General features: G+C 46.4%; 13 non-coding genes across 13 annotated transcripts; all 13 read left to right on the top strand.

Annotated features, from left to right (window-relative positions):
* The first annotated feature begins 1,000 nt into the window (after window positions 1-1,000).
* Window positions 1,001-1,074, top strand: TRNAN-GUU (transfer RNA asparagine (anticodon GUU)). Its single transcript has one exon. It is a non-coding gene; the product is annotated as a tRNA-Asn (tRNA).
* Window positions 1,075-3,636: 2,562 nt separating this feature from the next.
* TRNAC-ACA (transfer RNA cysteine (anticodon ACA)) lies at window positions 3,637-3,708 on the top strand. The gene has a single exon. It is a non-coding gene; the product is annotated as a tRNA-Cys (tRNA).
* A 1,790-nt stretch (window positions 3,709-5,498) lies between these two features.
* TRNAN-GUU (transfer RNA asparagine (anticodon GUU)) lies at window positions 5,499-5,572 on the top strand. The gene has a single exon. It is a non-coding gene; the product is annotated as a tRNA-Asn (tRNA).
* Window positions 5,573-5,885: 313 nt separating this feature from the next.
* Window positions 5,886-5,957, top strand: TRNAW-CCA (transfer RNA tryptophan (anticodon CCA)). The gene has a single exon. It is a non-coding gene; the product is annotated as a tRNA-Trp (tRNA).
* A 1,790-nt stretch (window positions 5,958-7,747) lies between these two features.
* On the top strand, window positions 7,748-7,821 carry TRNAN-GUU (transfer RNA asparagine (anticodon GUU)). Its single transcript has one exon. It is a non-coding gene; the product is annotated as a tRNA-Asn (tRNA).
* A 2,562-nt stretch (window positions 7,822-10,383) lies between these two features.
* On the top strand, window positions 10,384-10,455 carry TRNAC-ACA (transfer RNA cysteine (anticodon ACA)). Its single transcript has one exon. It is a non-coding gene; the product is annotated as a tRNA-Cys (tRNA).
* Window positions 10,456-12,245: 1,790 nt separating this feature from the next.
* Window positions 12,246-12,319, top strand: TRNAN-GUU (transfer RNA asparagine (anticodon GUU)). The gene has a single exon. It is a non-coding gene; the product is annotated as a tRNA-Asn (tRNA).
* A 313-nt stretch (window positions 12,320-12,632) lies between these two features.
* TRNAW-CCA (transfer RNA tryptophan (anticodon CCA)) lies at window positions 12,633-12,704 on the top strand. Its single transcript has one exon. It is a non-coding gene; the product is annotated as a tRNA-Trp (tRNA).
* Window positions 12,705-14,494: 1,790 nt separating this feature from the next.
* Window positions 14,495-14,568, top strand: TRNAN-GUU (transfer RNA asparagine (anticodon GUU)). The gene has a single exon. It is a non-coding gene; the product is annotated as a tRNA-Asn (tRNA).
* A 2,175-nt stretch (window positions 14,569-16,743) lies between these two features.
* On the top strand, window positions 16,744-16,817 carry TRNAN-GUU (transfer RNA asparagine (anticodon GUU)). The gene has a single exon. It is a non-coding gene; the product is annotated as a tRNA-Asn (tRNA).
* A 2,175-nt stretch (window positions 16,818-18,992) lies between these two features.
* TRNAN-GUU (transfer RNA asparagine (anticodon GUU)) lies at window positions 18,993-19,066 on the top strand. Its single transcript has one exon. It is a non-coding gene; the product is annotated as a tRNA-Asn (tRNA).
* A 313-nt stretch (window positions 19,067-19,379) lies between these two features.
* On the top strand, window positions 19,380-19,451 carry TRNAW-CCA (transfer RNA tryptophan (anticodon CCA)). Its single transcript has one exon. It is a non-coding gene; the product is annotated as a tRNA-Trp (tRNA).
* A 1,790-nt stretch (window positions 19,452-21,241) lies between these two features.
* Window positions 21,242-21,315, top strand: TRNAN-GUU (transfer RNA asparagine (anticodon GUU)). The gene has a single exon. It is a non-coding gene; the product is annotated as a tRNA-Asn (tRNA).
* The last annotated feature ends 864 nt before the right edge of the window (window positions 21,316-22,179 follow it).

Here is a 22,179-nt window from a genome sequence, read left to right as displayed (position 1 = left end):
ACTCAGAGTTGTCTCGGGCGTGACTGTACCTTTCATAGGAGATGTGCTAATCCCCAAACCCTCTTCCTTTGTCCCAGTAATCTGTCCTAGGGCCTCTAGCAAGTTGTTTTCTGAAACAAAGCTTACCTGAACATCCTGTAAAATTGGTAACTTTTCAGTAGCAGTACAGTGCAGTATATAGCATTCCTGTTGCGCACAGCATCTAGATCCAAAAATTGCTTACTCTACCCCAGAAATTAGAATTCACCCAGTCAAACAGAGGGATCTATAAAGAGCATGGCAAGTAGTTAACATAAGCTACTTCCCCCAAGTTCTCTTGGTGCACTCTGCTGCCCTCTTTTAACAGAAGAATGCAACTGCAGGTCTTGCTTCTCAGCAAGGTACCTACATATAGAAACCTTGGTGCACTCTTGCTAAATCTGCTGGAATGTGTCTTCTATTGTGCCCAAGGTGGTTGTGTATTTGGGGACTCAGGGAAGCAAGGGAGCAGTCTAATGCACTGCAGTGCTACGAGAGGCATGCCTTTTTCAGAAAAAAGTTCAGGTTTTCTGCCAATCAGAAAAAAATAGCAATGCAATCAGGCCAAAGGCAGAACACACATGCCAGTGAGTCTCTGTGGCACAATTGGTTAGCGCGTTCGGCTGTTAACCGAAAAGACGCTGCTGTTTTTGGCACAAAGACACAGAGTGTTCCACTCAGTAAACCTGAGTCATTTCTCCCGTGTTCTCTGGGTTCAGCCTACTGTCCCCTTTTAACACAAGTGCGCAACTGTGGCTTTCTCCTCATAGCAAGTTATGCCTACACAGAGGACATTTGGTGCACTGTTGATGGGCTCTGTCCTCTACTAAATCCCCTGTGTTTGTGGATTAGGGGAGGTAGGGAAGTGCTTGATACCCTGATTTGCTGTGGGAAATAGAGCTATTTTAGAAATATTTTCAGGTTGCCTGGGAAGCATAAGCAAACAGCACACCAATCAGGCCCCAGTGTAAGCACTGCATGAGTCTCTGTGGCGCAATCGGTTAGCGCGTTCGGCTGTTAACCGAAAGGTTGGTGGTTCAAGCCCACCCAGGGACGATGCATTTTGGCTCAAAAATTCAGCATGACCAACTATGAACTTCTGTTTACCTCTCGCAGGTCTCGTCTGCTGACGTCCAAAAAATCCAATAAACTGCAAGCAATTCTTCTCGCTTGCTTTAGTTTTTCAAAACTTGCCATTCAATTCATAAACATCAAGACTTCATGGGAAGGGTTTGGCTGCAGCGTGTACTGATGCACAGAAGGAAGCTATCCTAGCCAGTCTACTTAAAGAAGCAATGAGGCTCTGCAGGTGCATGTACGTCTCCTACCTTTATTCTGTCATCAGACACACCAGGTGGAGTGCCGCATGGACCTCGTGGCGCAATGGTAGCGCGTCTGACTCCAGATCCGAAGGTTTCGTGTTCAAATCACGTCGGGGTCATATTTGCTTTTCCCACTCTGAAATATAAAATTGCTCTTCAGTATCTCGTTATTTCAACCTGACTGCATCTTTGTGCTCTGGGCCTAGTTGTTCTGGCGTTTCGAATGTAAACTTTGCAGCAGGGAAGTATCATATTGACAGACACCCATGAAGGACATGGTCAACCTTTAAAGCAGGCCAATCTCTATGTTTTACTGGATGCAGCAGAAGTATTTCCTCTTTACCATCTCTTCAAGTGGGCCTGACTGATGTGCTGTTTTGTGCACGCTACGTGGGCTTTGTAAAGCATACCTCTGCCATTTGCATGGCCTCCTAGCGCTGTCAATATTTTCGTGTAATCGCTGAATGCTGCACTGTCCTGGGAACTCTAGGTGTGACTAAAGGATATATACTGGGGCCCCGAAAGGGGGTCGGCAGTCTAGTGGCAATGCCCATCACTTTGCAGTTTGGGTTTGTGAGTTCAGGTACCGGTCTGGTGTCGGAAACCTGTAAGCGCCCTCCCAATCAACTGTCGGTCCTGGATTGTGAGGATTTCCCCTTATACTGGTCTCAGTAGACACATTTCCATTTTACTTTTTCACTCTCGCATTGCCTATTTCTCTCTCTCTCATAGATACATTATAGACAAGAGAGACATTGTCAGCGAGAGGGCTTCACAGCACCTTCCCCCATTTCCCTAAGTGCATTGCAAGGGGCTCTGGGAGGCGTGCACATTTGTCTGAAACACAAAGATCCACTGGCAATAAAAAGCGTAGGACCCCAGTTCGCATTTCTTAGAATTTGAGGAGGCACTCAGAGTTGTCTCTGGCGTGACTGTACCTTTCATAGGAGATGTGCTAATCCCCAAACCCTCTTCCTTTGTCCCAGTAATCTGTCCTAGGGCCTCTAGCAAGTTGTTTTCTGAAACAAAGCTTACCTGAACATCCTGTAAAATTGGTAACTTTTCAGTAGCAGTACAGTGCAGTATATAGCATTCCTGTTGCGCACAGCATCTAGATCCAAAAATTGCTTACTCTACCCCAGAAATTAGAATTCACCCAGTCAAACAGAGGGATCTATAAAGATCATGGCAAGTAGTTAACATAAGCTACTTCCCCCAAGTTCTCTTGATGCACTCTGCTGCCCTCTTTTAACAGAAGAATGCAACTGCAGGTCTTGATTCTCAGCAAGGTACCTACATATAGAAACCTTGGTGCACTCTTGCTAAATCTGCTGGAATGTGTCTTCTATTGTGCCCAAGGTGGTTGTGTATTTGGGGACTCAGGGAAGCAAGGGAGCAGTCTAATGCACTGCAGTGCTAAGAGAGGCATGCCTTTTTCAGAAAAAAGTTCAGGTTTTCTGCCAATCAGAAAAAAATAGCAATGCAATCAGGCCAAAGGCAGAACACACATGCCAGTGAGTCTCTGTGGCACAATTGGTTAGCGCGTTCGGCTGTTAACCGAAAAGACGCTGCTGTTTTTGGCACAAAGACACAGAGTGTTCCACTCAGTAAACCTGAGTCATTTCTCCCGTGTTCTCTGGGTTCAGCCTACTGTCCCCTTTTAACACAAGGGCGCAACTGTGGCTTTCTCCTCATAGCAAGTTATGCCTATACAGAGGACATTTGGTGCACTGTTGATGGGCTCTGTCCTCTACTAAATCCCCTGTGTTTGTGGATTAGGGGAGGTAGGGAAGTGCTTGATACCCTGATTTGCTGTGGGAAATAGAGCTATTTTAGAAATATTTTCAGGTTGCCTGGGAAGCATAAGCAAACAGCACACCAATCAGGCCCCAGTGTAAGCACTGCATGACTCTCTGTGGCGCAATCGGTTAGCGCGTTCGGCTGTTAACCGAAAGGTTGGTGGTTCAAGCCCACCCAGGGACGATGCATTTTGGCTCAAAAATTCAGCATGACCAACTATGAACTTCTGTTTACCTCTCGCAGGTCTCGTCTGCTGACGTCCAAAAAATCCAATAAACTGCAAGCAATTCTTCTCGCTTGCTTTAGTTTTTCAAAACTTGCCATTCAATTCATAAACATCAAGACTTCATGGGAAGGGTTTGGCTGCAGCGTGTACTGATGCACAGAAGGAAGCTATCCTAGCCAGTCTACTTAAAGAAGCAATGAAGCTCTGCAGGTGCATGTACGTCTCCTACCTTTATTCTGTCATCAGACACACCAGGTGGAGTGCCACATGGACCTCGTGGCGCAATGGTAGCGCGTCTGACTACAGATCCGAAGGTTTCGTGTTCAAATCACGTCGGGGTCATATTTGCTTTTCCCACTCTGAAATATAAAATTGCTCTTCAGTATCTCGTTATTTCAACCTGACTGCATCTTTGTGCTCTGGGCCTAGTTGTTCTGGCGTTTCGAATGTAAACTTTGCAGCAGGGAAGTATCATATTGACAGACACCCATGAAGGACATGGTCAACCTTTAAAGCAGGCCAATCTCTATGTTTTACTGGATGCAGCAGAAGTATTTCCTCTTTACCATCTCTTCAAGTGGGCCTGACTGATGTGCTGTTTTGTGCACGCTACGTGGGCTTTGTAAAGCATACCTCTGCCATTTGCATGGCCTCCTAGCGCTGTCAATATTTTCGTGTAATCGCTGAATGCTGCACTGTCCTGGGAACTCTAGGTGTGACTAAAGGATATATGCTGGGGCCCCGAAAGGGGGTCGGCAGTCTAGTGGCAATGCCCATCACTTTGTAGTTTGGGTTTGTGAGTTCAGGTACCGGTCTGGTGTCAGAAAACTGTAAGCGCCCTCCCAATCAACTGTCGGTCCTGGATTGTGAGGATTTCCCCTTATACTGGTCTCAGTAGACACATTTCCATTTTACTTTTTCACTCTCGCATTGCCTATTTCTCTCTCTCTCATAGATACATTATAGACAAGAGAGACATTGTCAGCGAGAGGGTTGCACAGCACCTTCCCCCATTTCCCTAAGTGCATTGCATGGGGCTCTGGGAGGCGTGCACATTTGTCTGAAACACAAAGATCCACTGGCAATAAAAAGCGTAGGACCCCAGTTCGCATTTCTTAGAATTTGAGGAGGCACTCAGAGTTGTCTCGGGCGTGACTGTACCTTTCATAGGAGATGTGCTAATCCCCAAACCCTCTTCCTTTGTCCCAGTAATCTGTCCTAGGGCCTCTAGCAAGTTGTTTTCTGAAACAAAGCTTACCTGAACATCCTGTAAAATTGGTAACTTTTCAGTAGCAGTACAGTGCAGTATATAGCATTCCTGTTGCGCACAGCATCTAGATCCAAAAATTGCTTACTCTACCCCAGAAATTAGAATTCACCCAGTCAAACAGAGGGATCTATAAAGATCATGGCAAGTAGTTAACATAAGCTACTTCCCCCAAGTTCTCTTGGTGCACTCTGCTGCCCTCTTTTAACAGAAGAATGCAACTGCAGGTCCTGCTTCTCAGCAAGGTACCTACATATAGAATCCTTGGTGCACTCTTGCTAAATCTGCGGGAATGTGTCTTCTATTGTGCCCAAGGTGGTTGTGTATTTGGGGACTCAGGGAAGCAAGGGAGCAGTCTAATGCACTGCAGTGCTAAGAGAGGCATGCCTTTTTCAGAAAAAAGTTCAGGTTTTCTGCCAATCAGAAAAAAATAGCAATGCAATCAGGCCAAAGGCAGAACACACATGCCAGTGAGTCTCTGTGGCGCAATTGGTTAGCGCGTTCTGCTGTTAACCGAAAAGACGCTGCTGTTTTTGGCACAAAGACACAGAGTGTTCCACTCAGTAAACCTGAGTCATTTCTCCCGTGTTCTCTGGGTTCAGCCTACTGTCCCCTTTTAACACAAGTGCGCAACTGTGGCTTTCTCCTCATAGCAAGTTATGCCTACACAGAGGGCATTTGGTGCACTGTTGATGGGCTCTGTCCTCTACTAAATCCCCTGTGTTTGTGGATTACGGGAGGTAGGGAAGTACTTGATACCCTGATTTACTGTGGGAAATAGAGCTATTTTAGAAATATTTTCAGGTTGCCTGGGGAGCATAAGCAAACAGCACACCAATAAGGCCCCAGTGTAAGCACTGCATGAGTCTCTGTGGCGCAATCGGTTAGCGCGTTCGGCTGTTAACCGAAAGGTTGGTGGTTCAAGCCCACCCAGGGACGATGCATTTTGGCTCAAAAATTCAGCATGACCAACTATGAACTTCTGTTTACCTCTCGCAGGTCTCGTCTGCTGACGTCCAAAAAATCCAATAAACTGCAAGCAATTCTTCTCGCTTGCTTTAGTTTTTCAAAACTTGCCATTCAATTCATAAACATCAAGACTTCATGGGAAGGGTTTGGCTGCAGCGTGTACTGATGCACAGAAGGAAGCTATCCTAGCCAGTCTACTTAAAGAAGCAATGAGGCTCTGCAGGTGCATGTACGTCTCCTACCTTTATTCTGTCATCAGACACACCAGGTGGACTGCCACTAGGACCTCGTGGCGCAATGGTAGGGCGTCTGACTCCAGATCAGAAGGTTGCGTGTTCAAATCACGTCGGGGGCATATTTGCTTTTCCCACTCTGAAATACAAAATTGCTCTTCAGTATCTCGTTATTTCAACCTGACTGCATCTTTGTGCTCTGGGACTAGTTGTTCTGGCGTTTCGAATGTAAGCTTTGCAGCAGGGAAGTATCATATTGACAGACACCCATGAAGGACATGGTCAACCTTTAAAGCAGGCCAATCTCTATGTTTTACTGGATGCAGCAGAAGTATTTCCTCTTTACCATCTCTTCAAGTGGGCCTGACTGATGTGCTGTTTTGTGCACGCTACGTGGGCTTTGTAAAGCATACCTCTGCCATTTGCATGGCCTCCTAGCGCTGTCAATATTTTCGTGTAATCGCTGAATGCTGCAGTGTCCTGGGAACTCTAGGTGTGACTAAAGGATATATGTTGGGGCCCCGAAAGGGGGTCGGCAGTCTAGTGGCAATGCCCATCACTTTGCAGTTTGGGTTTGTGAGTTCAGGTACCGGTCTGGTGTCGGAAACCTGTAAGCGCCCTCCCAATCAACTGTCGGTCCTGGATTGTGAGGATTTCCCCTTATACTGGTCTCAGTAGACACATTTCCATTTTACTTTTTCACTCTCGCATTGCCTATTTCTCTCTCTCTCATAGATACATTATAGACAAGAGAGACATTGTCAGCGAGAGGGCTTCACAGCACCTTCCCCCATTTCCCTAAGTGCATTGCAAGGGGCTCTGGGAGGCGTGCACATTTGTCTGAAACACAAAGATCCCCTAGCAATAAAAGGCGTAGGACCCCAGTTCGCATTTCTTAGAATTTGAGGAGGCACTCAGAGTTGTCTCGGGCGTGACTGTACCTTTCATAGGAGATGTGCTAATCCCCAAACCCTCTTCCTTTGTCCCAGTAATCTGTCCTAGGGCCTCTAGCAAGTTGTTTTCTGAAACAAAGCTTACCTGAACATCCTGTAAAATTGGTAACTTTTCAGTAGCAGTACAGTGCAGTATATAGCATTCCTGTTGCGCACAGCATCTAGATCCAAAAATTGCTTACTCTACCCCAGAAATTAGAATACACCCAGTCAAACAGAGGGATCTATAAAGAGCATGGCAAGTAGTTAACATAAGCTACTTCCCCCAAGTTCTCTTGGTGCACTCTGCTGCCCTCTTTTAACAGAAGAATGCAACTGCAGGTCTTGCTTCTCAGCAAGGTACCTACATATAGAAACCTTGGTGCACTCTTGCTAAATCTGCTGGAATGTGTCTTCTATTGTGCCCAAGGTGGTTGTGTATTTGGGGACTCAGGGAAGCAAGGGAGCAGTCTAATGCACTGCAGTGCTACGAGAGGCATGCCTTTTTCAGAAAAAAGTTCAGGTTTTCTGCCAATCAGAAAAAAATAGCAATGCAATCAGGCCAAAGGCAGAACACACATGCCAGTGAGTCTCTGTGGCACAATTGGTTAGCGCGTTCGGCTGTTAACCGAAAAGACGCTGCTGTTTTTGGCACAAAGACACAGAGTGTTCCACTCAGTAAACCTGAGTCATTTCTCCCGTGTTCTCTGGGTTCAGCCTACTGTCCCCTTTTAACACAAGTGCGCAACTGTGGCTTTCTCCTCATAGCAAGTTATGCCTACACAGAGGACATTTGGTGCACTGTTGATGGGCTCTGTCCTCTACTAAATCCCCTGTGTTTGTGGATTAGGGGAGGTAGGGAAGTGCTTGATACCCTGATTTGCTGTGGGAAATAGAGCTATTTTAGAAATATTTTCAGGTTGCCTGGGAAGCATAAGCAAACAGCACACCAATCAGGCCCCAGTGTAAGCACTGCATGAGTCTCTGTGGCGCAATCGGTTAGCGCGTTCGGCTGTTAACCGAAAGGTTGGTGGTTCAAGCCCACCCAGGGACGATGCATTTTGGCTCAAAAATTCAGCATGACCAACTATGAACTTCTGTTTACCTCTCGCAGGTCTCGTCTGCTGACGTCCAAAAAATCCAATAAACTGCAAGCAATTCTTCTCGCTTGCTTTAGTTTTTCAAAACTTGCCATTCAATTCATAAACATCAAGACTTCATGGGAAGGGTTTGGCTGCAGCGTGTACTGATGCACAGAAGGAAGCTATCCTAGCCAGTCTACTTAAAGAAGCAATGAGGCTCTGCAGGTGCATGTACGTCTCCTACCTTTATTCTGTCATCAGACACACCAGGTGGAGTGCCGCATGGACCTCGTGGCGCAATGGTAGCGCGTCTGACTCCAGATCCGAAGGTTTCGTGTTCAAATCACGTCGGGGTCATATTTGCTTTTCCCACTCTGAAATATAAAATTGCTCTTCAGTATCTCGTTATTTCAACCTGACTGCATCTTTGTGCTCTGGGCCTAGTTGTTCTGGCGTTTCGAATGTAAACTTTGCAGCAGGGAAGTATCATATTGACAGACACCCATGAAGGACATGGTCAACCTTTAAAGCAGGCCAATCTCTATGTTTTACTGGATGCAGCAGAAGTATTTCCTCTTTACCATCTCTTCAAGTGGGCCTGACTGATGTGCTGTTTTGTGCACGCTACGTGGGCTTTGTAAAGCATACCTCTGCCATTTGCATGGCCTCCTAGCGCTGTCAATATTTTCGTGTAATCGCTGAATGCTGCACTGTCCTGGGAACTCTAGGTGTGACTAAAGGATATATACTGGGGCCCCGAAAGGGGGTCGGCAGTCTAGTGGCAATGCCCATCACTTTGCAGTTTGGGTTTGTGAGTTCAGGTACCGGTCTGGTGTCGGAAACCTGTAAGCGCCCTCCCAATCAACTGTCGGTCCTGGATTGTGAGGATTTCCCCTTATACTGGTCTCAGTAGACACATTTCCATTTTACTTTTTCACTCTCGCATTGCCTATTTCTCTCTCTCTCATAGATACATTATAGACAAGAGAGACATTGTCAGCGAGAGGGCTTCACAGCACCTTCCCCCATTTCCCTAAGTGCATTGCAAGGGGCTCTGGGAGGCGTGCACATTTGTCTGAAACACAAAGATCCACTGGCAATAAAAAGCGTAGGACCCCAGTTCGCATTTCTTAGAATTTGAGGAGGCACTCAGAGTTGTCTCTGGCGTGACTGTACCTTTCATAGGAGATGTGCTAATCCCCAAACCCTCTTCCTTTGTCCCAGTAATCTGTCCTAGGGCCTCTAGCAAGTTGTTTTCTGAAACAAAGCTTACCTGAACATCCTGTAAAATTGGTAACTTTTCAGTAGCAGTACAGTGCAGTATATAGCATTCCTGTTGCGCACAGCATCTAGATCCAAAAATTGCTTACTCTACCCCAGAAATTAGAATTCACCCAGTCAAACAGAGGGATCTATAAAGATCATGGCAAGTAGTTAACATAAGCTACTTCCCCCAAGTTCTCTTGATGCACTCTGCTGCCCTCTTTTAACAGAAGAATGCAACTGCAGGTCTTGATTCTCAGCAAGGTACCTACATATAGAAACCTTGGTGCACTCTTGCTAAATCTGCTGGAATGTGTCTTCTATTGTGCCCAAGGTGGTTGTGTATTTGGGGACTCAGGGAAGCAAGGGAGCAGTCTAATGCACTGCAGTGCTAAGAGAGGCATGCCTTTTTCAGAAAAAAGTTCAGGTTTTCTGCCAATCAGAAAAAAATAGCAATGCAATCAGGCCAAAGGCAGAACACACATGCCAGTGAGTCTCTGTGGCACAATTGGTTAGCGCGTTCGGCTGTTAACCGAAAAGACGCTGCTGTTTTTGGCACAAAGACACAGAGTGTTCCACTCAGTAAACCTGAGTCATTTCTCCCGTGTTCTCTGGGTTCAGCCTACTGTCCCCTTTTAACACAAGGGCGCAACTGTGGCTTTCTCCTCATAGCAAGTTATGCCTATACAGAGGACATTTGGTGCACTGTTGATGGGCTCTGTCCTCTACTAAATCCCCTGTGTTTGTGGATTAGGGGAGGTAGGGAAGTGCTTGATACCCTGATTTGCTGTGGGAAATAGAGCTATTTTAGAAATATTTTCAGGTTGCCTGGGAAGCATAAGCAAACAGCACACCAATCAGGCCCCAGTGTAAGCACTGCATGACTCTCTGTGGCGCAATCGGTTAGCGCGTTCGGCTGTTAACCGAAAGGTTGGTGGTTCAAGCCCACCCAGGGACGATGCATTTTGGCTCAAAAATTCAGCATGACCAACTATGAACTTCTGTTTACCTCTCGCAGGTCTCGTCTGCTGACGTCCAAAAAATCCAATAAACTGCAAGCAATTCTTCTCTCTTGCTTTAGTTTTTCAAAACTTGCCATTCAATTCATAAACATCAAGACTTCATGGGAAGGGTTTGGCTGCAGCGTGTACTGATGCACAGAAGGAAGCTATCCTAGCCAGTCTACTTAAAGAAGCAATGAGGCTCTGCAGGTGCATGTACGTCTCCTACCTTTATTCTGTCATCAGACACACCAGGTGGAGTGCCACATGGACCTCGTGGCGCAATGGTAGCGCGTCTGACTACAGATCCGAAGGTTTCGTGTTCAAATCACGTCGGGGTCATATTTGCTTTTCCCACTCTGAAATATAAAATTGCTCTTCAGTATCTCGTTATTTCAACCTGACTGCATCTTTGTGCTCTGGGCCTAGTTGTTCTGGCGTTTCGAATGTAAACTTTGCAGCAGGGAAGTATCATATTGACAGACACCCATGAAGGACATGGTCAACCTTTAAAGCAGGCCAATCTCTATGTTTTACTGGATGCAGCAGAAGTATTTCCTCTTTACCATCTCTTCAAGTGGGCCTGACTGATGTGCTGTTTTGTGCACGCTACGTGGGCTTTGTAAAGCATACCTCTGCCATTTGCATGGCCTCCTAGCGCTGTCAATATTTTCGTGTAATCGCTGAATGCTGCACTGTCCTGGGAACTCTAGGTGTGACTAAAGGATATATGCTGGGGCCCCGAAAGGGGGTCGGCAGTCTAGTGGCAATGCCCATCACTTTGTAGTTTGGGTTTGTGAGTTCAGGTACCGGTCTGGTGTCAGAAAACTGTAAGCGCCCTCCCAATCAACTGTCGGTCCTGGATTGTGAGGATTTCCCCTTATACTGGTCTCAGTAGACACATTTCCATTTTACTTTTTCACTCTCGCATTGCCTATTTCTCTCTCTCTCATAGATACATTATAGACAAGAGAGACATTGTCAGCGAGAGGGTTGCACAGCACCTTCCCCCATTTCCCTAAGTGCATTGCATGGGGCTCTGGGAGGCGTGCACATTTGTCTGAAACACAAAGATCCACTGGCAATAAAAAGCGTAGGACCCCAGTTCGCATTTCTTAGAATTTGAGGAGGCACTCAGAGTTGTCTCGGGCGTGACTGTACCTTTCATAGGAGATGTGCTAATCCCCAAACCCTCTTCCTTTGTCCCAGTAATCTGTCCTAGGGCCTCTAGCAAGTTGTTTTCTGAAACAAAGCTTACCTGAACATCCTGTAAAATTGGTAACTTTTCAGTAGCAGTACAGTGCAGTATATAGCATTCCTGTTGCGCACAGCATCTAGATCCAAAAATTGCTTACTCTACCCCAGAAATTAGAATTCACCCAGTCAAACAGAGGGATCTATAAAGATCATGGCAAGTAGTTAACATAAGCTACTTCCCCCAAGTTCTCTTGGTGCACTCTGCTGCCCTCTTTTAACAGAAGAATGCAACTGCAGGTCCTGCTTCTCAGCAAGGTACCTACATATAGAATCCTTGGTGCACTCTTGCTAAATCTGCGGGAATGTGTCTTCTATTGTGCCCAAGGTGGTTGTGTATTTGGGGACTCAGGGAAGCAAGGGAGCAGTCTAATGCACTGCAGTGCTAAGAGAGGCATGCCTTTTTCAGAAAAAAGTTCAGGTTTTCTGCCAATCAGAAAAAAATAGCAATGCAATCAGGCCAAAGGCAGAACACACATGCCAGTGAGTCTCTGTGGCGCAATTGGTTAGCGCGTTCTGCTGTTAACCGAAAAGACGCTGCTGTTTTTGGCACAAAGACACAGAGTGTTCCACTCAGTAAACCTGAGTCATTTCTCCCGTGTTCTCTGGGTTCAGCCTACTGTCCCCTTTTAACACAAGTGCGCAACTGTGGCTTTCTCCTCATAGCAAGTTATGCCTACACAGAGGGCATTTGGTGCACTGTTGATGGGCTCTGTCCTCTACTAAATCCCCTGTGTTTGTGGATTACGGGAGGTAGGGAAGTACTTGATACCCTGATTTACTGTGGGAAATAGAGCTATTTTAGAAATATTTTCAGGTTGCCTGGGGAGCATAAGCAAACAGCACACCAATAAGGCCCCAGTGTAAGCACTGCATGAGTCTCTGTGGCGCAATCGGTTAGCGCGTTCGGCTGTTAACCGAAAGGTTGGTGGTTCAAGCCCACCCAGGGACGATGCATTTTGGCTCAAAAATTCAGCATGACCAACTATGAACTTCTGTTTACCTCTCGCAGGTCTCGTCTGCTGACGTCCAAAAAATCCAATAAACTGCAAGCAATTCTTCTCGCTTGCTTTAGTTTTTCAAAACTTGCCATTCAATTCATAAACATCAAGACTTCATGGGAAGGGTTTGGCTGCAGCGTGTACTGATGCACAGAAGGAAGCTATCCTAGCCAGTCTACTTAAAGAAGCAATGAGGCTCTGCAGGTGCATGTACGTCTCCTACCTTTATTCTGTCATCAGACACACCAGGTGGACTGCCACTAGGACCTCGTGGCGCAATGGTAGGGCGTCTGACTCCAGATCAGAAGGTTGCGTGTTCAAATCACGTCGGGGGCATATTTGCTTTTCCCACTCTGAAATACAAAATTGCTCTTCAGTATCTCGTTATTTCAACCTGACTGCATCTTTGTGCTCTGGGACTAGTTGTTCTGGCGTTTCGAATGTAAGCTTTGCAGCAGGGAAGTATCATATTGACAGACACCCATGAAGGACATGGTCAACCTTTAAAGCAGGCCAATCTCTATGTTTTACTGGATGCAGCAGAAGTATTTCCTCTTTACCATCTCTTCAAGTGGGCCTGACTGATGTGCTGTTTTGTGCACGCTACGTGGGCTTTGTAAAGCATACCTCTGCCATTTGCATGGCCTCCTAGCGCTGTCAATATTTTCGTGTAATCGCTGAATGCTGCAGTGTCCTGGGAACTCTAGGTGTGACTAAAGGATATATGTTGGGGCCCCGAAAGGGGGTCGGCAGTCTAGTGGCAATGCCCATCACTTTGCAGTTTGGGTTTGTGAGTTCAGGTACCGGTCTGGTGTCGGAAACCTGTAAGCGCCCTCCCAATCAACTGTCGGTCCTGGATTGTGAGGATTTCCCCTTATACTGGTCTCAGTAGACACATTTCCATTTTACTTTTTCACTCTCGCATTGCCTATTTCTCTCTCTCTCATAGATACATTATAGACAAGAGAGACATTGTCAGCGAGAGGGCTTCACAGCACCTTCCCCCATTTCCCTAAGTGCATTGCAAGGGGCTCTGGGAGGCGTGCACATTTGTCTGAAACACAAAGATCCCCTAGCAATAAAAGGCGTAGGACCCCAGTTCGCATTTCTTAGAATTTGAGGAGGCACTCAGAGTTGTCTCGGGCGTGACTGTACCTTTCATAGGAGATGTGCTAATCCCCAAACCCTCTTCCTTTGTCCCAGTAATCTGTCCTAGGGCCTCTAGCAAGTTGTTTTCTGAAACAAAGCTTACCTGAACATCCTGTAAAATTGGTAACTTTTCAGTAGCAGTACAGTGCAGTATATAGCATTCCTGTTGCGCACAGCATCTAGATCCAAAAATTGCTTACTCTACCCCAGAAATTAGAATTCACCCAGTCAAACAGAGGGATCTATAAAGAGCATGGCAAGTAGTTAACATAAGCTACTTCCCCCAAGTTCTCTTGGTGCACTCTGCTGCCCTCTTTTAACAGAAGAATGCAACTGCAGGTCTTGCTTCTCAGCAAGGTACCTACATATAGAAACCTTGGTGCACTCTTGCTAAATCTGCTGGAATGTGTCTTCTATTGTGCCCAAGGTGGTTGTGTATTTGGGGACTCAGGGAAGCAAGGGAGCAGTCTAATGCACTGCAGTGCTACGAGAGGCATGCCTTTTTCAGAAAAAAGTTCAGGTTTTCTGCCAATCAGAAAAAAATAGCAATGCAATCAGGCCAAAGGCAGAACACACATGCCAGTGAGTCTCTGTGGCACAATTGGTTAGCGCGTTCGGCTGTTAACCGAAAAGACGCTGCTGTTTTTGGCACAAAGACACAGAGTGTTCCACTCAGTAAACCTGAGTCATTTCTCCCGTGTTCTCTGGGTTCAGCCTACTGTCCCCTTTTAACACAAGTGCGCAACTGTGGCTTTCTCCTCATAGCAAGTTATGCCTACACAGAGGACATTTGGTGCACTGTTGATGGGCTCTGTCCTCTACTAAATCCCCTGTGTTTGTGGATTAGGGGAGGTAGGGAAGTGCTTGATACCCTGATTTGCTGTGGGAAATAGAGCTATTTTAGAAATATTTTCAGGTTGCCTGGGAAGCATAAGCAAACAGCACACCAATCAGGCCCCAGTGTAAGCACTGCATGAGTCTCTGTGGCGCAATCGGTTAGCGCGTTCGGCTGTTAACCGAAAGGTTGGTGGTTCAAGCCCACCCAGGGACGATGCATTTTGGCTCAAAAATTCAGCATGACCAACTATGAACTTCTGTTTACCTCTCGCAGGTCTCGTCTGCTGACGTCCAAAAAATCCAATAAACTGCAAGCAATTCTTCTCGCTTGCTTTAGTTTTTCAAAACTTGCCATTCAATTCATAAACATCAAGACTTCATGGGAAGGGTTTGGCTGCAGCGTGTACTGATGCACAGAAGGAAGCTATCCTAGCCAGTCTACTTAAAGAAGCAATGAGGCTCTGCAGGTGCATGTACGTCTCCTACCTTTATTCTGTCATCAGACACACCAGGTGGAGTGCCGCATGGACCTCGTGGCGCAATGGTAGCGCGTCTGACTCCAGATCCGAAGGTTTCGTGTTCAAATCACGTCGGGGTCATATTTGCTTTTCCCACTCTGAAATATAAAATTGCTCTTCAGTATCTCGTTATTTCAACCTGACTGCATCTTTGTGCTCTGGGCCTAGTTGTTCTGGCGTTTCGAATGTAAACTTTGCAGCAGGGAAGTATCATATTGACAGACACCCATGAAGGACATGGTCAACCTTTAAAGCAGGCCAATCTCTATGTTTTACTGGATGCAGCAGAAGTATTTCCTCTTTACCATCTCTTCAAGTGGGCCTGACTGATGTGCTGTTTTGTGCACGCTACGTGGGCTTTGTAAAGCATACCTCTGCCATTTGCATGGCCTCCTAGCGCTGTCAATATTTTCGTGTAATCGCTGAATGCTGCACTGTCCTGGGAACTCTAGGTGTGACTAAAGGATATATGCTGGGGCCCCGAAAGGGGGTCGGCAGTCTAGTGGCAATGCCCATCACTTTGTAGTTTGGGTTTGTGAGTTCAGGTACCGGTCTGGTGTCAGAAAACTGTAAGCGCCCTCCCAATCAACTGTCGGTCCTGGATTGTGAGGATTTCCCCTTATACTGGTCTCAGTAGACACATTTCCATTTTACTTTTTCACTCTCGCATTGCCTATTTCTCTCTCTCTCATAGATACATTATAGACAAGAGAGACATTGTCAGCGAGAGGGTTGCACAGCACCTTCCCCCATTTCCCTAAGTGCATTGCATGGGGCTCTGGGAGGCGTGCACATTTGTCTGAAACACAAAGATCCACTGGCAATAAAAGGCGTAGGACCCCAGTTCGCATTTCTTAGAATTTGAGGAGGCACTCAGAGTTGTCTCGGGCGTGACTGTACCTTTCATAGGAGATGTGCTAATCCCCAATCCCTCTTCCTTTGTCCCAGTAATCTGTCCTAGGGCCTCTAGCAAGTTGTTTTCTGAAACAAAGCTTACCTGAACATCCTGTAAAATTGGTAACTTTTCAGTAGCAGTACAGTGCAGTATATAGCATTCCTGTTGCGCACAGCATCTAGATCCAAAAATTGCTTACTCTACCCCAGAAATTAGAATTCACCCAGTCAAACAGAGGGATCTATAAAGATCATGGCAAGTAGTTAACATAAGCTACTTCCCCCAAGTTTTCTTGGTGCACTCTGCTGCCCTCTTTTAACAGAAGAATGCAACTGCAGGTCTTGCTTCTCAGCAAGGTACCTACATATAGAAACCTTGGTGCACTCTTGCTAAATCTGCTGGAATGTGTCTTCTATTGTGCCCAAGGTGGTTGTGTATTTGGGGACTCAGGGAAGCAAGGGAGCAGTCTAATGCACTGCAGTGCTAAGAGAGGCATGCCTTTTTCAGAAAAAAGTTCAGGTTTTCTGCCAATCAGAAAAAAATAGCAATGCAATCAGGCCAAAGGCAGAGCACACATGCCAGTGAGTCTCTGTGGCACAATTGGTTAGCGCGTTCGGCTGTTAACCGAAAAGACGCTGCTGTTTTTGGCACAAAGACACAGAGTGTTCCACTCAGTAAACCTGAGTCATTTCTCCCGTGTTCTCTGGGTTCAGCCTACTGTCCCCTTTTAACACAAGTGCGCAACTGTGGCTTTCTCCTCATAGCAAGTTATGCCTACACAGAGGGCATTTGGTGCACTGTTGATGGGCTCTGTCCTCTACTAAATCCCCTGTGTTTGTGGATTACGGGAGGTAGGGAAGTACTTGATACCCTGATTTACTGTGGGAAATAGAGCTATTTTAGAAATATTTTCAGGTTGCCTGGGGAGCATAAGCAAACAGCACACCAATCAGGCCCCAGTGCAAGCACTGCATGAGTCTCTGTGGCGCAATCGGTTAGCGCGTTCGGCTGTTAACCGAAAGGTTGGTGGTTCAAGCCCACCCAGGGACGATGCATTTTGGCTCAAAAATTCAGCATGACCAACTATGAACTTCTGTTTACCTCTCGCAGGTCTCGTCTGCTGACGTCCAAAAAATCCAATAAACTGCAAGCAATTCTTCTCGCTTGCTTTAGTTTTTCAAAACTTGCCATTCAATTCATAAACATCAAGACTTCATGGGAAGGGTTTGGCTGCAGCGTGTACTGATGCACAGAAGGAAGCTATCCTAGCCAGTCTACTTAAAGAAGCAATGAAGCTCTGCAGGTGCATGTACGTCTCCTACCTTTATTCTGTCATCAGACACACCAGGTGGACTGCCACAAGGACCTTGTGGCGCAATGGTAGCACGTCTGACTCCAGATCCGAAGGTTTCGTGTTCAAATCACGTCGGGGGCATATTTGCTTTTCCCACTCTGAAATATAAAATTGCTCTTCAGTATCTCGTTATTTCAACCTGACTGCATCTTTGTGCTCTGGGCCTAGTTGTTCTGGCGTTTCGAATGTAAACTTTGCAGCAGGGAAGTATCATATTGACAGACACCCATGAAGGACATGGTCAACCTTTAAAGCAGGCCAATCTCTATGTTTTACTGGATGCAGCAGAAGTATTTCCTCTTTACCATCTCTTCAAGTGGGCCTGACTGATGTGCTGTTTTGTGCACGCTACGTGGGCTTTGTAAAGCATACCTCTGCCATTTGCATGGCCTCCTAGCGCTGTCAATATTTTCGTGTAATCGCTGAATGCTGCACTGTCCTGGGAACTCTAGGTGTGACTAAAGGATATATGCTGGGGCCCCGAAAGGGGGTCGGCAGTCTAGTGGCAATGCCCATCACTTTGTAGTTTGGGTTTGTGAGTTCAGGTACCGGTCTGGTGTCAGAAAACTGTAAGCGCCCTCCCAATCAACTGTCGGTCCTGGATTGTGAGGATTTCCCCTTATACTGGTCTCAGTAGACACATTTCCATTTTACTTTTTCACTCTCGCATTGCCTATTTCTCTCTCTCTCATAGATACATTATAGACAAGAGAGACATTGTCAGCGAGAGGGTTGCACAGCACCTTCCCCCATTTCCCTAAGTGCATTGCATGGGGCTCTGGGAGGCGTGCACATTTGTCTGAAACACAAAGATCCACTGGCAATAAAAAGCGTAGGACCCCAGTTCGCATTTCTTAGAATTTGAGGAGGCACTCAGAGTTGTCTCGGGCGTGACTGTACCTTTCATAGGAGATGTGCTAATCCCCAAACCCTCTTCCTTTGTCCCAGTAATCTGTCCTAGGGCCTCTAGCAAGTTGTTTTCTGAAACAAAGCTTACCTGAACATCCTGTAAAATTGGTAACTTTTCAGTAGCAGTACAGTGCAGTATATAGCATTCCTGTTGCGCACAGCATCTAGATCCAAAAATTGCTTACTCTACCCCAGAAATTAGAATTCACCCAGTCAAACAGAGGGATCTATAAAGATCATGGCAAGTAGTTAACATAAGCTACTTCCCCCAAGTTCTCTTGGTGCACTCTGCTGCCCTCTTTTAACAGAAGAATGCAACTGCAGGTCCTGCTTCTCAGCAAGGTACCTACATATAGAATCCTTGGTGCACTCTTGCTAAATCTGCGGGAATGTGTCTTCTATTGTGCCCAAGGTGGTTGTGTATTTGGGGACTCAGGGAAGCAAGGGAGCAGTCTAATGCACTGCAGTGCTAAGAGAGGCATGCCTTTTTCAGAAAAAAGTTCAGGTTTTCTGCCAATCAGAAAAAAATAGCAATGCAATCAGGCCAAAGGCAGAACACACATGCCAGTGAGTCTCTGTGGCGCAATTGGTTAGCGCGTTCTGCTGTTAACCGAAAAGACGCTGCTGTTTTTGGCACAAAGACACAGAGTGTTCCACTCAGTAAACCTGAGTCATTTCTCCCGTGTTCTCTGGGTTCAGCCTACTGTCCCCTTTTAACACAAGTGCGCAACTGTGGCTTTCTCCTCATAGCAAGTTATGCCTACACAGAGGGCATTTGGTGCACTGTTGATGGGCTCTGTCCTCTACTAAATCCCCTGTGTTTGTGGATTACGGGAGGTAGGGAAGTACTTGATACCCTGATTTACTGTGGGAAATAGAGCTATTTTAGAAATATTTTCAGGTTGCCTGGGGAGCATAAGCAAACAGCACACCAATAAGGCCCCAGTGTAAGCACTGCATGAGTCTCTGTGGCGCAATCGGTTAGCGCGTTCGGCTGTTAACCGAAAGGTTGGTGGTTCAAGCCCACCCAGGGACGATGCATTTTGGCTCAAAAATTCAGCATGACCAACTATGAACTTCTGTTTACCTCTCGCAGGTCTCGTCTGCTGACGTCCAAAAAATCCAATAAACTGCAAGCAATTCTTCTCGCTTGCTTTAGTTTTTCAAAACTTGCCATTCAATTCATAAACATCAAGACTTCATGGGAAGGGTTTGGCTGCAGCGTGTACTGATGCACAGAAGGAAGCTATCCTAGCCAGTCTACTTAAAGAAGCAATGAGGCTCTGCAGGTGCATGTACGTCTCCTACCTTTATTCTGTCATCAGACACACCAGGTGGACTGCCACTAGGACCTCGTGGCGCAATGGTAGGGCGTCTGACTCCAGATCAGAAGGTTGCGTGTTCAAATCACGTCGGGGGCATATTTGCTTTTCCCACTCTGAAATACAAAATTGCTCTTCAGTATCTCGTTATTTCAACCTGACTGCATCTTTGTGCTCTGGGACTAGTTGTTCTGGCGTTTCGAATGTAAGCTTTGCAGCAGGGAAGTATCATATTGACAGACACCCATGAAGGACATGGTCAACCTTTAAAGCAGGCCAATCTCTATGTTTTACTGGATGCAGCAGAAGTATTTCCTCTTTACCATCTCTTCAAGTGGGCCTGACTGATGTGCTGTTTTGTGCACGCTACGTGGGCTTTGTAAAGCATACCTCTGCCATTTGCATGGCCTCCTAGCGCTGTCAATATTTTCGTGTAATCGCTGAATGCTGCAGTGTCCTGGGAACTCTAGGTGTGACTAAAGGATATATGTTGGGGCCCCGAAAGGGGGTCGGCAGTCTAGTGGCAATGCCCATCACTTTGCAGTTTGGGTTTGTGAGTTCAGGTACCGGTCTGGTGTCGGAAACCTGTAAGCGCCCTCCCAATCAACTGTCGGTCCTGGATTGTGAGGATTTCCCCTTATACTGGTCTCAGTAGACACATTTCCATTTTACTTTTTCACTCTCGCATTGCCTATTTCTCTCTCTCTCATAGATACATTATAGACAAGAGAGACATTGTCAGCGAGAGGGCTTCACAGCACCTTCCCCCATTTCCCTAAGTGCATTGCAAGGGGCTCTGGGAGGCGTGCACATTTGTCTGAAACACAAAGATCCCCTAGCAATAAAAGGCGTAGGACCCCAGTTCGCATTTCTTAGAATTTGAGGAGGCACTCAGAGTTGTCTCGGGCGTGACTGTACCTTTCATAGGAGATGTGCTAATCCCCAAACCCTCTTCCTTTGTCCCAGTAATCTGTCCTAGGGCCTCTAGCAAGTTGTTTTCTGAAACAAAGCTTACCTGAACATCCTGTAAAATTGGTAACTTTTCAGTAGCAGTACAGTGCAGTATATAGCATTCCTGTTGCGCACAGCATCTAGATCCAAAAATTGCTTACTCTACCCCAGAAATTAGAATACACCCAGTCAAACAGAGGGATCTATAAAGAGCATGGCAAGTAGTTAACATAAGCTACTTCCCCCAAGTTCTCTTGGTGCACTCTGCTGCCCTCTTTTAACAGAAGAATGCAACTGCAGGTCTTGCTTCTCAGCAAGGTACCTACATATAGAAACCTTGGTGCACTCTTGCTAAATCTGCTGGAATGTGTCTTCTATTGTGCCCAAGGTGGTTGTGTATTTGGGGACTCAGGGAAGCAAGGGAGCAGTCTAATGCACTGCAGTGCTACGAGAGGCATGCCTTTTTCAGAAAAAAGTTCAGGTTTTCTGCCAATCAGAAAAAAATAGCAATGCAATCAGGCCAAAGGCAGAACACACATGCCAGTGAGTCTCTGTGGCACAATTGGTTAGCGCGTTCGGCTGTTAACCGAAAAGACGCTGCTGTTTTTGGCACAAAGACACAGAGTGTTCCACTCAGTAAACCTGAGTCATTTCTCCCGTGTTCTCTGGGTTCAGCCTACTGTCCCCTTTTAACACAAGTGCGCAACTGTGGCTTTCTCCTCATAGCAAGTTATGCCTACACAGAGGACATTTGGTGCACTGTTGATGGGCTCTGTCCTCTACTAAATCCCCTGTGTTTGTGGATTAGGGGAGGTAGGGAAGTGCTTGATACCCTGATTTGCTGTGGGAAATAGAGCTATTTTAGAAATATTTTCAGGTTGCCTGGGAAGCATAAGCAAACAGCACACCAATCAGGCCCCAGTGTAAGCACTGCATGAGTCTCTGTGGCGCAATCGGTTAGCGCGTTCGGCTGTTAACCGAAAGGTTGGTGGTTCAAGCCCACCCAGGGACGATGCATTTTGGCTCAAAAATTCAGCATGACCAACTATGAACTTCTGTTTACCTCTCGCAGGTCTCGTCTGCTGACGTCCAAAAAATCCAATAAACTGCAAGCAATTCTTCTCGCTTGCTTTAGTTTTTCAAAACTTGCCATTCAATTCATAAACATCAAGACTTCATGGGAAGGGTTTGGCTGCAGCGTGTACTGATGCACAGAAGGAAGCTATCCTAGCCAGTCTACTTAAAGAAGCAATGAGGCTCTGCAGGTGCATGTACGTCTCCTACCTTTATTCTGTCATCAGACACACCAGGTGGAGTGCCGCATGGACCTCGTGGCGCAATGGTAGCGCGTCTGACTCCAGATCCGAAGGTTTCGTGTTCAAATCACGTCGGGGTCATATTTGCTTTTCCCACTCTGAAATATAAAATTGCTCTTCAGTATCTCGTTATTTCAACCTGACTGCATCTTTGTGCTCTGGGCCTAGTTGTTCTGGCGTTTCGAATGTAAACTTTGCAGCAGGGAAGTATCATATTGACAGACACCCATGAAGGACATGGTCAACCTTTAAAGCAGGCCAATCTCTATGTTTTACTGGATGCAGCAGAAGTATTTCCTCTTTACCATCTCTTCAAGTGGGCCTGACTGATGTGCTGTTTTGTGCACGCTACGTGGGCTTTGTAAAGCATACCTCTGCCATTTGCATGGCCTCCTAGCGCTGTCAATATTTTCGTGTAATCGCTGAATGCTGCACTGTCCTGGGAACTCTAGGTGTGACTAAAGGATATATACTGGGGCCCCGAAAGGGGGTCGGCAGTCTAGTGGCAATGCCCATCACTTTGCAGTTTGGGTTTGTGAGTTCAGGTACCGGTCTGGTGT

Source organism: Ambystoma mexicanum, chromosome 11, assembly GCF_040938575.1.
Source record: "Ambystoma mexicanum isolate Mex_15411 chromosome 11, UKY_AmexF1_1, whole genome shotgun sequence".
Classification (NCBI taxonomy): domain Eukaryota; kingdom Metazoa; phylum Chordata; class Amphibia; order Caudata; family Ambystomatidae; genus Ambystoma; species Ambystoma mexicanum.
This window is presented reverse-complemented; position numbering and strand designations above follow the sequence as displayed.